This window comes from Protopterus annectens, chromosome 2.part2 (genome assembly GCF_019279795.1).
Source record: "Protopterus annectens isolate FY-2018-M chromosome 2.part2, PAN1.0, whole genome shotgun sequence".
In the NCBI taxonomy this organism is placed as follows: domain Eukaryota; kingdom Metazoa; phylum Chordata; order Ceratodontiformes; family Protopteridae; genus Protopterus; species Protopterus annectens.
Genome location: NC_056730.1, coordinates 608,699,434 through 608,713,834, shown reverse-complemented (window position 1 = coordinate 608,713,834; position 14,401 = coordinate 608,699,434).

Sequence of the window (14,401 nt, the reverse complement as noted above, 5' to 3'; positions counted from 1 at the left end):
GTGTGTATTGTACCAGAGTCATGTGATCAAATGTGATGTCATTCTATAACCAGCACTGAGATGATGGAACTCTCACAGCAGTTTGTTTTGTTTTCTTTGGAACCTGATATAAAAGATCTATGACAGTTATCACAGTCAGTTTAGTTAGTTCAGTCAGGAAATACAGTGAGATTAGTAAAGTATTGTTTTTCTGCATCTGTGTGAATCCATCCAACTGTGTTATTTTTATTTCTTCCATGTTTGGAACACAGTGGTATTTATTGTACTTAGTTAGTATTCTTGTGTTTTCTATTTTATTATTTATTATTAAATACTTTTATACCTTTCATTGTGGATCATCTTTTAGAGAATGCTTTTAACATCTTGGGTGTACTTGTGCTTATTTTAGTTACACCTTGGCCACTCCAAATAGACTTGCTGCTTTGGTTACAGACTACCATTTATATCGGTAGTGATTTTACTCATTATAATTGGATACCCTTGTAAGAACCTTAGAGTAGTTGACTGGTGGCAGCGTGGTTACAGTATAGTCTGGGCAAAAGGGGTACAGCTAGTAAGTCTGTACCAGGCTTTCCTAGGAGTGTGTGTGTGTGTGTGTGTGTGTGTGTGTGTGTGTGTGTGTGTGTGTGTGTGTGTGTGTGTGTGTGTGAAAATCCAGTAGTCAGGTGTGGGTGTGTCAGCTACTTGGAACTTGGACTGAATGCCCCAAAGTGAGTGTTGTTGGAATTTGGAGAGACAGAGAGTCCAGTCCCTGGTCTGGAGAGTGTTTCCTGTGTGCTTTTGGGGAAAACTGTATTTGATGCAGAGCTGCATTTGAAAATACTATGTAAATTCATTCCTGTTTTTAGTGACCATCCCTCACCAGTGCTAGTGGTGAGGATTGAGACTCTTTGATTACTGGCCTGGGGTAGACAGACCATCACAAGGACAATCTAGGAGCATTCTCCCACTGTTTCCATGACATCAGAGTCAACACAATGAACAAATGGAGATGAAGGAAAATCAGAACCATGACAGATGATTGAAATGATTGTAGGGAATTTATACCAGATTCAAACTATATGATTGCTGAAGGGTACGTCTGCAAATGAGTTATGACTTCAGGAAGTTCCTTTTTGTTTGTGGGTTGCAGATTTTAAGTTATTTGAGGGGTGCTAAAGTTTGATATCTGGAGGTATTATGAAGAATTTCTTGAGTGCTAAAAGTAGTGGGCATATATTAGTAAATAAGTCTATCCTTAAAACATGGACACCAACATTCTAATAGAAGGTTAAGTAATGCACTTCTGAAGGTTAGCCAAATATGTACTTAGCTGATTTAAGGTAAGCTTGTGCCAGTTGAGTTTGAAGTTTATTAGCTTGGTTTACACAGCCATAGAGGATGAAAGCATTAGTGACAAAAGTATCTTGGGTCTTGTTTTTTTCACACCTTTAACTTCACCCATTAAACAAAGATGTGATTACACACAGTTATAAAAGATAAAGCAAAACCATTGCAAACCTTTTTCGTTTTCATGTATTATACACATGTGATTTGGTTCTAAGTAATTATTGCTCCATTTAATATTACTGATACTGCCTTTCCTGAAATTTCTTTCCTCTTTCTGACCATTATTCTACATGTATTATTCCCACAGATTCTATTATTTATACAACATTTGCTCCTTTGCTTTCTTTTTCTAAAGTTCCTACCTACCTGATTCTTTTATTTCCTGTACAATATTCAACAATAATTATGTTATGGTTTGTTTCAGTTTTGATTTCCATTTTCTAGTAATTGCTTTTTCAGTAGCCAATAGCATTAAACTTATTAGGGCCTTGCTATATCTACACAATTCATTTCCTATGTCACAATTTAAAATAATAATTTTCTTAGCTACAATAATTTGGTCCCCCAACATTTCTGCTAAAGTACCCCATAGAAAATATTTAAAATCTGCCAACTCATTGCATTCACAGAAAACATGTTCCCAAGTACCCCTTTCTTTCCATATGCCTCGAACAACTGCTGTTTACCTGTGGAAACATTCTCAGAAGTCAACTTTGGGTATAAAAATACCTATGGAAATATTTCCATGCAAAAGTCCGAAACCTTCTAGACTTTGTTACATACTGGGTAGTGATACAATTATCCTCCTCTTGCTTCTTTTTATATTGCTTTTTCATTCCTTATTTTCACTCTTTTCTTACCTCTTCTGATTGATTCTTATAGATATCATACATTATTTTATATGCCCTACTAATTATCCCATTTCAACTGCTGCTGTTGCAGTCTAGAGTCTACTCAGTCAGAACTGGCCTTTCATTTAATACTCCCCTAGCCCCTTCTCTTTGGCTATATGTGTTATCGCTCCCTGGTAGGGAAGACAGTCTCCAAACTGCAGTCCAAACTTCTTCTTGGCCTCACCCCCACGCTATGATTTTCCCCTCCCTAGCTATTATCTCCCAATATTTTGGTTCCATTGCTAATTTCCTCCAATAAATTCCAGCTCCCTGTTGCTTATTTGCTATGCCCTTACTTGCTGTCATCTGTATTGCTGAAATCTTTTTCCATTGTAATGTTGGCTTAGTGCTCAAAATACTTTCTGCTGTTTTGTAAGTATAATATTATACTGTTGTTCTCCTTAAGTGTCTACATCAAAAATCCTACCCTCCTCATTTTGTGTATCCCCCCATTTCAGCATCATTTATTTCCACTTTAATTTGTTACCTGTGTTATTTTTATGAGCCTTAACTCTGTAGCTTTAAAGTATCACTTCATATCTGGAAATCCTAAACCACCTTGTTCTGTGGGGAAATGCAACTTATCCAACTTAACTCTTGCCTTCTTTCCCTCCCAAATACAGTCTTTCAAATATTTATTATTGTCCACAGCTTCTCCACTGGTTGATAACAATATACCTCCCTTGTATATAAAATTAAATGGCCTAGAAACATTTTCACTGCTTGTTCGATACCAGCCATATCCATAGTCAAGAGCTTCCAATTTCTTCATTTTTGTAAATATTATTTTATTTAGTCTCTTTCCACATATCTTTTGTTAATACAGTAGACTCCTTTTAAACCATACTCCTAAATATTTCATTGTATCATTGCTTCCATAACTGTGGGTATTGTTGAACCAATTCACACATGGGAAAACAGTTTACTGCTATAGTCACTGTTTTATATTCATTTATTTTATACCATGAAAACACTTAACTGTCTCAAAATGTCCCATAACACTGACATATTCTTTTCTGGATTTATCAACTACAAATTTGTCTCATTGGCAAATAAGGATATTTTTTCTTGAATACCATACCAGTTATATCCTTGAGTTTGTGAGTCTTATTTTCTTTGCCAATGTTTTTACATTTAAGGCAAATAATAAAGGGGAAAGATGAGACCCCTGACTCATTCCTTTGTTCAAACACAGCTTGTCAAAGAGGAATCTGATTAATATGATTCTTGCCTCTGACCCTTCATATATTGTTCTAATTAATGCAATTATTCAAATGTAAATGATGCCATTACCCTTCTCATAAAATCCCACCTAACTCTGTTGAATTCCTTCTTTGCATCAAGACTCACAAACAATGTTGGGATCTTCTTTGCCTCTGCTTTACTCTGCTGATCATTGTTCTGTTGATGTTATAAAATGCTTGCTTCACAAAACCACATTGATGCATATTATTTTTTTGGCAATACCTTAACCATTCTCTTAGCTAGTATAGTTATAAATGCTTTATAATCATGTTTCAGAATTGAAATTAGTCAATATGAAGTTGGATTTAAAGGGTCTTTGCCTTTTTTGGGTAATGCAGCAACCTCATTTTATTTCCAAGATGATGCCACTGTCCCTCCTTTTAAAATATTATTAAAGAAAACCATCCATATCATTATCATTTTCATCCCTTCTAACTTCTAGACTTCCACAGGAATATCATCTGTTCTTGGAGACTTCCCTGTTGATTGATTGTACATTATCAACTTTATATTATCTCCTCATGTCTTAGCTATTAATTCTTGAGCCTCATTTTCCTCTAACCTTGGTATATTTAAGTCTTCCATAAATATTTCTATTTCTGTCTTTTCTTGGTTTCCCTATTCCTTTGCTCTATGCAAGTTTTCATATGCTTTCAGAAATATGTTTGATACTTCTACAGGGTCTTGGGAGCTTAGTGCTTGGTTTTGAGGTTTGAGAATAATGATCTTTATAAAGGCAGTCTAGAGTATTATTATCTCTTTTGAGGGTGAAAGTTATTCAGTCATCTAATTTTTACAGAGCAATATGGAGTAACTTGTCTTTACATTAAGGATTAGGTAGGAAATAAGAAGTCATTTCTCAAGATGTTTTAAGCCATACTGGAGCTTTTTCTTGTGGTGCTGTAGTAAATGGTTATGCATGGGAATGTTGTACTACCTGTGCACTATAAGATACAGAGGTCATCACTATAAATTGGCATAGGATTTGCATGTACATTAAACACCAACAGCCCACAGTCGAGCCTTGGGAGCACCATTGTTATTGTATAAAAAGTGTTGATAAGTTATGGCCCTGTTCTAGTGCATATTTGCTGTTGATGACATAACACTGAAAACAATGCATAATTGCTCTGTCTAAGCTGAAGTCTTAATCTGTTCCAAAGACCACATGTCCACTTCTCAAAAGCCTTTAATAGATTCAAGGCAAGTCCAGCCATGATTTGCCATTTGCCAAGGTTATCTTGCATACATTCTTTGCAGATTGTAGGCTGCATTCTCTGAAAAGTTTTAATGAAGACCTTGATAACAGTTATTTAGAAGTTTGAATTGTTCATCAGGTTCATATAAGTACAAACTTACACTATATATCACAACAAATGTATATAGCTCACACTTTATTATGTATGTTACTATATTCAGGGTACGACTTATCCAAAGGGGTTTCTACTGAAAGAATAAGAACCATAACTGTGATTTTTGGAACTGTAGAACTCCAAGTGTGAATGAAAGAATATATAGCAAGTCCAGATATGCATATATGTCAGAGTGCTCTCCTTTCTTTGGGGTGCAGTGATCTCAGAGTTGCTATACATGACAAGCAGGCTTGTGGAGGAATACTCTCCCATGTCACATGTGCAAGTGAGCATACCATCCCTAGAAAAATGTTTAAGAAATGTAACACAAAGTTTCATTATTTGGTGCTTTTCTGTTTGAATTACTGCTTATCTTTTGAAATGTCAGACCTTGCACTAACACTGCCTCATACTTCGAACCGAGATTCATACCAAGAGCCAAAGCTGTAGCCAAAAGGGGCCTTATACCAGTCTACTTGCCTGGTTAATAAACAACACATAACTGTATTTCTCATCAGCTATGTATTACTCATTAGATTTCAGTCTAATTTAATTCTTGCAGTGGTAATTCTATACCACTTCAGACTGAACTACCTATTTTTTTCCTGATACAGATTATTATAAGGTAAGAGGGCAGTAAACTTTTGTTACATGCACTATAATGGTACTCATCCTTTAAAATGCCTCAGGAGTTTTTGTACCACTAATTTTATGAAAAAGAAACCTGAACAATCAGGCACTATAAATCAGTAAAATCAGTAAGTCTTAGAGGATAGGAAAAGATATAAATGACATGTAAGATTAACAAAGTATCTGCTTCACCCAACCTTTTCAGTTATTTGGCCGAAAAATGTTGACTAAATGCACCCTTGTATTTACTTATTAAGAAGTAGTAAAGATGGATGCAGCAACCATTTGCTAGCTGGAACTACTTTACAAAAATAGCACTTGTGAGGTTTCAACAACTAGTCTTAGGGAACTAACAGTTTTTCTTTTAAACCAAATTAAAGTTTAGCGGAACACTCTAGCAAGACATACCAAAATATTATAACCCACATTTCTGTTATCAGGAAGCATATTTTTGTATGTAACCAATTAATTCATCACTTCAACAAATGACAAAAATATGTGCAAGTGAAGTGCATTTCATTGTTTCCTTAATAAAATAAACAAGAGTAATAATTATAAATGTAACTGACATGCCTCATAGAAACACAAACGCTGTTTTACTATACCTTTGATGAAATCATAAATGCAACATACAACATATTTTAATAGCGGTATTTAAGTAAAACCCAGTTTATACTGCAATGACTAAACATAATACATTATATATATATATATTTACAGCAGATTAAAAAACAAAACAAATTGTATCTGTCTTATTAAAAGCAGCCATGATTTTGATTTTCACCAAAGCACAAGCACATGCTGCAAGTGTATCCTAAATGCAAATATAACTGTAGCTAATATCACTAATGAAATGTAAATTTTTATAAATTGTAATGAATGGATTAATCAGATAAGTCATTTGCAACTCATTTTATCTAGTGACAAAGAAATGACACAGCTTTCATATCCAGCTTGCAGACGAAGCTTTGTCTATTCTGTTATCATAGTACAACTTAGCTGCAAGGGATAGTGGGGGCAATCTCCCACACCCCCAAAATATATATACCAACTCAGAGATAAATGCACCTCAGAGAAAAGGGAATATTCTGAAAAATGGCCATCTTGGAATTATTATTTGTAAGATCAGATTTTTGGACATTCATTGCAAGTTTCAACATTTTAAATCATTTCCCATATTTCTTCTATGTAAACATCCCTAAACTATGAAAAGTACCAAAAAAAGTGCAATTATTAATGAAATATTTTTGTCAGTTAATGCAGATGAATAAGGTTCTGAGCTGTTAATGAGGAGCTTATAAAGTCAAGGATATATAGGTTTGATTCCTTTCACTTCCATTGTTAAGCGTATGACTCTGACAAAATTGATTAACCAGTTAGTTCTCTCAGGTTGCCCCTGAAAAGGGACGCTTGCATCCAGATAGCAAATTAATAAAATTTAAAAAAATTTATGAAATGTGTAGTACGTTCACTCAATTAAGGTCATAAGCATACTCATTTGAATGGAACATTATAATAGGAAACTATATTAATATTAGTCGTCAACTGAACTCTAAAGAAATAAGATACTAACTGGAGTACTTTTCTAACAACTGCAGATTATAATAATAATATATCCAGTCATAGTATCCTCATAAGAGTGAAGCATCTGGTAATAGAATTAAAACTTAAAATAAATCTTAACCAACCTGAAAAGACCAGCCCTAGGGTTCAGTAATCTCCATGTAGGCTTTGCACGAAGTCTACATGACGTTTATGTGTGCGCATGGTGATGCACGGTGAGTAGCAGCGCTAATTACATATTCATGCTGCACACCATATTTAAACATAAATAGCACAGTTTTGTGGCTGGCAAGAGTGTTGCCAGCCAGGAAACCATGTAAAGCAACACGGATAGCAAACCTGGTTACCTCAGAGCAATGTAGGTTAGTGGGATTGAGCAGAATGCCATAATGATTACCAGGGCTTAACATATAATTATGTATATGTTCCAAACACAGTACAGGACAGTGTGTACAGTGCAGAGTGTTCTGAAATCCCATTCCATGCATTCTGTACAGAAGTTGTATAAATGATCTGTAAGGGTTTATGGACTGCCATGTAAAATAAAACATTCAGGGTAAGTGTGTGTACTGAACAGGGACACACAGATGAATTGTAGGAATGAACACAGGGAAAGAGGACAAGTGAAACAACTTAATGTACAGCAGATGAGGGAATGTCAGTGTAAGACAGTTGTAGCAAGAACACCAATCACATATCAGTATGGTACAGTACTGCCTGCACAGTGAAAATGTGTATTATGTGACTGTCACAAGGTGACGTAGCAATGGGGAAGATGTCTTTGTGAGATAAGCATCCTTATATGAACAATGCAGAGGACGTCTATCAGGGATGTTATATACAATGGCGGTAGGTTGCATATTGTGAAGCTGTGCACGCTGATTTGCCCTAATATAAGTGTAATCTCAGTAGAGGACTCCAATTAGTGGGACACAGGTAAAGGCAAATGGACACCAGTAAAAGAAGCATGCACAATCATGAACAATATCAGAATAATGCCAGCAGTAATCCCATGCCACTGATATAACATAAGTGATTCTGAGTGATTAGAGATGGTTCTGCACAAAAACACTTGTACAACTATTATGACATGTCAGCAATCTATGAGGGTAATCACGCACATCATCCTGACACTGCTGCGTGTGTGTATGTGTGTGTATATATATATATATGGTTCCCATTCAGAAGCCTGAAACATCATAAGCCTGAAAATCAAAATCCTGAAACCAAAAGCCTGAAAATTCAGAATCCTGAAAACTCAAAATCCTGAAAGCCCAAAATCCTGAAAGACCAAAATCCTGAAACTCAAAATCCTGAAAACACAAAATAGACATACTGATGTCATTGTGGCTTTGCTATTGTTAGCCCTGTGGTGTTAGGTCATGCGTTGGGGTCAGGTAAGTGTGCTGTTGGTTTTATTTTAGGGTTAGGGGCGGTTTAAGTGAGTTAGGGTTAGGCGCAGGTTAGGCATGTATGCAATAGTGACAAATATTGGGGTTAGGGGCTGTTTAAGTGAGTTAGGTTTAGGGCGCGGGTCAGGTGAGTGTGCGATAGTGACGGACCTTAGGGTTAGGGTTAGGGTCAGGGTCAGTTGGTAGATATTAGTGTCTTTATAGTGACATATTAGCATTATTTGTGTTTTCAGGATTTTGAGTTTCAGGATTTTGGTCTTTCAGGATTTTGGGCTTTCAGGATTTTGAGTTTTCAGGATTCTGAATTTTCAGGCTTTTGGTTTCAGGATTTTGATTTTCAGGCTTATGATGTTTCAGGCTTCTGAATGGGAACCATATATATATATATATATATATATATATATATATATATATATATATATATATATATATATATATATATATATATATATATATGGCACAATCTATACTTTCACAAATGTTACCCATGCCATCAGTGTTGCCAAACAGCTACTGTGTGCATTAACAGAACAAGTATTACCTAGCTATGGCCAATAAGATGTATGACAGCTGAATGTGGTAAGGTGGTACACTTCATTTACACAGCCTTTGATATGGATGTCGTTGACATACTCAGTAGTTGTGTACCATGTGCCCCAGTTCACAGGTCACATACCTATTGGTCTGATTATGGGGTGTGATGTCTACATTATCCTTGGGTTGTGCATTTTCATGATGTAACAAATCCCCCCATGATTTTATTTCATTGTAGGTGTTGTCATGGCTATGGCAGCAATCTTTGGTGTGTGTTGATAATTTCTGTATTATACGAATATCAGTGCTGGAGTCAATGATTACCCACAAGCTATAATCCTTCAGACAGTTGTGTGGACGCAGGATGTGTATGTCATTCATGATGTCTGTGACTTAAATAATGGACAGGAATGGGCCTGGCAGACAGATCTGTCGTATGTACCTGATCACAGGACCAGAGATATAGGTCACTTCATACACAGCAATATATTTAGATGCAACATATGTGATCCACTGGTCTACCCACTTGGTGGTATAGGCATTTATGTCTACATCTGACAGTGTTCAGTGAATATCTCAGTGCGGATTTGTTTCAAATGCCTTGAGCTTGTCAAGTTCAAAAGGATGATAGTATTGTCATCATGTATGACCTCAATGACCTCTTTGAGGACATCTAACAGATGTAACAGACATGATGAAGCATTAGAAACTCACACAGGTATATTGCAAACAGCCAGGATATTACTAGTGTCCATTTAGAAAAGGCCTGTGATAACATGTTGGTCTACCTCACAGATGAGGGGAGTCAGAATGTGTCTCTATATGCATGCATTGGGTGCTGCCCCCCCCCAAATCAGATGAATGCATGTTGATGTACACTCTCTACAGGAACATAGTCTGTGTGGAAGGTGTACTGAAGTATGTATTCAACTATGTCAGAAAGGTGTAGTATGTGCTGAGTCACTCTTTTTAATTTCTCCAAATATTTTGGGTTTCTAATACCATGACATGAATTGACCCAATTCCTAAGTCAAAGTATGATTAAAGTTCATGAAATTAGTATTATTTCAATCTTTGATGTCAGCCAAAAGTGCTCTTGGCAGCACCCGCAATGTGCCCAGTAGTGACTCCTTCTGCAATTTGTATGGGGTTATATGGATTGGTAACACACCTAAATACAATTGTAGATTCTTTTTTGTAAGACCCCGTTGCTATTACTACTATTGAAACTGTCAGGGTATCTTTCTTCAACATTGTTCTCATTTCGGCTTGAAGATACTGATAGTTTATGACTTTGTGTCTCTCTGTATGCAACACACTGTAGTCACTGGGCATGGTGATTTCATGATCAATGCTACTTTTGTCTTGTTTTCATGGACCACTATATCCAGTTTTCTAGCATCTCCATTTTTGAACTGTTGGTAATGGGTGATCCCATGTGATATAAACTTCATCATTTTCTTTGATGCTTTGTGGCACGTTTCCAGTGTTTTTCAGCTACTTCAATACCATCATTTTTGCACAATCCCCAGTGCAACAATCTTGTCATGTTATTATGCCTTTCAGTATACAGTCCTTCTGCCATTAGTATGTCACAACCAGGAACAAGGTGTGTGACTGTTTCCAATTCAGTTTTACAAAACCTAAATTTGTCTGTTTCTCCCACATGTTCAATGGGCTTTGTAAACCAGCGTGTATGTAGCTACGTACTATCTTTGGTCGCCATTATTAACCTTTCATCTCTTGGTTTGAATTTACCTCTCCTTAACCATTCCTACATTCATTCCAGATCAAAATGAGGTTCTTCCAGAAATTTTCTATACTTGCAACTATATTTGTGCATCTTCCACATTCTTGCCTTGTCATCTGATCCTTCACCTTATATCCCTTCTTTTGTTTTTTGGCAAATTCAGTTGCTGCCTGATTTTTATCTACTTCTAGTTTGATTTCCATTCCTTCTTGACACCAATATGCTTCTGCTAGATTAAGCATAGAAGTCATCTTAGATTTATTCTCCTCGTGTTTCAAAACTTTCAATATGTTTGTGTCTTGTGAGATCAGCAGATATGTGTGGAGTCTCATGATTGCAGATCTATACATGTAATCAATTTCAAGGAGGCCCATCCCTCCTTTGGAACAGGGAATATATAATCTTGGTATACACTGATTTTTATAAATCATTTGGTGAGCATGAAGCGTCCTTCTTTTTTTCTTATCTAATCTATCCAACACGTTTTGGGATCAGTCAATCACTCCAAAACTGTAGGTTAGGACAGGAAGAGCAAATTAGTTTATAGGTTGGATTTTGTTCCTTGATGTCAACGTTGTTTTCAGGATTAATTTAAGTCTTCTAAAGTATTCCTTACTAAGTTTTATTCACATTTGTTCATGTTTTATTGTTGATGCTTCATCAGTTCCCAAATATTTATACACTCCCTCTTGCTCAAGTTCTTTTATATCACATTCTTGTCCCAAACTGATGTTTTCCTGGTGTTACAGTTTTCCTGCTTTAAAGGTTGCTTTTGTGCATTTTTCAAGATCAAATGACATTCTTATATCATCTGAAAAATTTTTGACAACCTGCAGTTGTGCTTTCAATTCCTCATCTGATGAGCTATACAGTTTTAAATCATCGACAAAGAGAAGATGAACAGTCTTTACACTTTGTTGCTTTCTAGGAGCCAAATTAAAGCCATAGTCTAAGCTGTTAAGTAAACAGCTTAATGGGTTAAGGGCAAGGCAGAATAGCAACAGTGACAGAGAGTCAACCTGGAATATCCCCCTTTGAATTTTTATCCCTGGGATAATAATTTGTCCTTTATCATGGCTTAGTTGCAAAGTGACCTGCCACTGCTTCATGGTCACTGTGATGTAGTCAATATGTGTATGGTGTATCTTATGCATTTTAAAGCACTCTTTTATCTAAGAATGTGGAATATTAACAAATGCTTTTTTGTAGTCAATCCATGCTATACTTAGTGGAGAACTGTAAAAAGGGGAAGAATCTATCACTTTATTTAACAACACACGATCCTTTGTTCCATATGACTTTCTTTTATTGCCCTTTTGTTCTACTGGCATAATTTCGTTTTCTTCTAAATGACTATAAACTCTGTCAGCATCAGTTCCTGTGTATAGTTTATACATCGTCAGAAGGCAAGTTATTGGTCTATAATTTTTAGTGTAGCTTGCAGGTTCATTCTTAAGTAGGAGCATTGTTTTTCCTGTTGTTAGCCAGGATGGTGTCTGTTCAGGGTGTGTATATAAATAGTTCTTACTTGTGGCTAAATCTTCATGCAAATATGTTACTACTTTTAACCAAAAGTTAGTTACTGCATCTGGACCTGGGGTTGTCAAATCAGTGGCTTTTCTTAACTTTGTTTCAATCTCACTGGCTGTTACCTCATCCCATTTCATATCCTGCACCTTTAAACTTCTTATTCTTTCTTTTACTTCTTCTATCCATTTAGCATCTTTGTTATGTTCCACAGGATCTTCATAGATACTTCTCCAAAATGTATCTATTTCTTCTTTTTTTTGTCGGTCTTTCAATTCCTTTTACCTTGTTTCCCAATTCTCTATAAAACCTTTTTGAATCATCAATAAATTGCTAATTTTGCACTTTTCCTTTATATTTATTTTCGTATCTTCTAAGTTTTTCTGCCTGTGCTGAAATTTTTAGTTTATTTGCAATAATGCATGATAGATCCTGGTCTTTTCTAATACTGTGCATTGCTTTTATCACATCTATCTTCCTTAGTATTTTTGTTGATCTATTCCCTCTTCTATACTTTTCTAACAGTGACACTTCTTGTCTTAATTGGTTTATAGTTTTCTCTGTTTGATATTTCCATGATGAGTATTCGATTTCTCCCTTTTTTTTCCCTCACTGCCCTGTCTTCTTGTGGTAGAACTTTATCAGTTATTAATTTAGCTGCAGAGTAACATATCCTGTTTACTTCTGTTATATCATATGGATCTCTATGAACAGTCCTAATTACTGTATTCATTTGTTTTATCAGACTTCTGACTTTTTGGGTTTTATTTACCTTCTGCAGTCTATTTCTTTCATTGATCTTAATATATATATCATAGTCTATTAAATCAAGCAACTCTTCTCTTAGCTAATTTTCTTCCAAATTGAGGGCACATCCCTTGTTTTTCATTTCCTGTGGGGATTCTATAGAAAGTTGTATGCCATCTTCCTGTGGCACATTCTCTTCAATTTCATCCTGTGCCAGCTGTTGCTCTGTCATATGGGAACTCACTGGCCTATCACTCCTCAACATTGACTGCATCAGAGTTTCAACAGTTTCCTGTTCCTCTCTTTACTGTCCAGCTTCAAGTGAATGTTTATACTGGTTGCCTGTGGAAGGCTCCAAAATATCTTCATATGGCACCTGAGCAATTGCTTCCTGTTCCACTGGTTTCCCTTTAATCTGAGTGTGCATAAGGGAGATTTTAGGAATTTCACTGAGAGTTGTGAATTGTATTGGATCATTAAATTACAGGCAGATAAATGTCCAGGTCTTAACTGCAGGCTGTCTTTAAAACCTGCCTTGAAAGCAAGAGACCATTTTCGGTGATTTTAATATGTCATTGCTACATGGCACTGTTTAGTCAGTTTAAATATCTGTCTTGGGTTGATTGGATAATAATGGATTTCCTTTTATGTACATATAATTGTTTTGATGTGATTTTTACGTATGATCTTAAGAAGCACTTGTAAATAGCAGTTTTATCAATTTGATTTGCAGATGTGCAGCATTTCCATCAGGGCAGGGTCTGAGTGTGATCTGAAGGCCAGGCACAAGTTGCCTGTCAGAAGCCTGTATAATACTGAGCACAGTGGCAGGACTTTCAGTCTTTCCATGTATGTCATGTTTTGGAGGCCCAAGATTCTCTTAGTCAGAAGCATCTGTGGTCTCTCCAGCTGCTGTAGTTTTTTTCCTGAGGTACATACAGGAGGGAGCATTGTACTCATTTATGGTCTGATAAGGATCGAGTACAGTAGAGCTATGACATCTCTGGTCTTTGATGAGATGCCCTTATTTATGAGGTATGTAATGTAGAATGCTTTTCTTACCGCAGTAGACACATGGTGATCATACCTCTCAACTTCACAGATATTTGCAGAATGTCCAGATTTTTGCCTCGTATTTTTGGCCCATTTTTCATAAAATTGTGTTTTTCTGGCAAATTAGTGGCAAATCATTAAAGACTGAAGTTAGAAAATAATAGACATTTGAGTTTCAGACTTCATACTCTTCATTAAATTTATGCTAATACAAAACTTGTTATTCTATCAACTTTTTAAGTTTGTAAGAGCAATATTTAAAAACTGTCCCTATCGTTGGGCCTTTGTACCACTTTTAGTTATGGCTTTGTCCAGATTTCTTGCTCTAAGAAGTTGAGAGCTATGATGGTGATCAATGGTTAGATT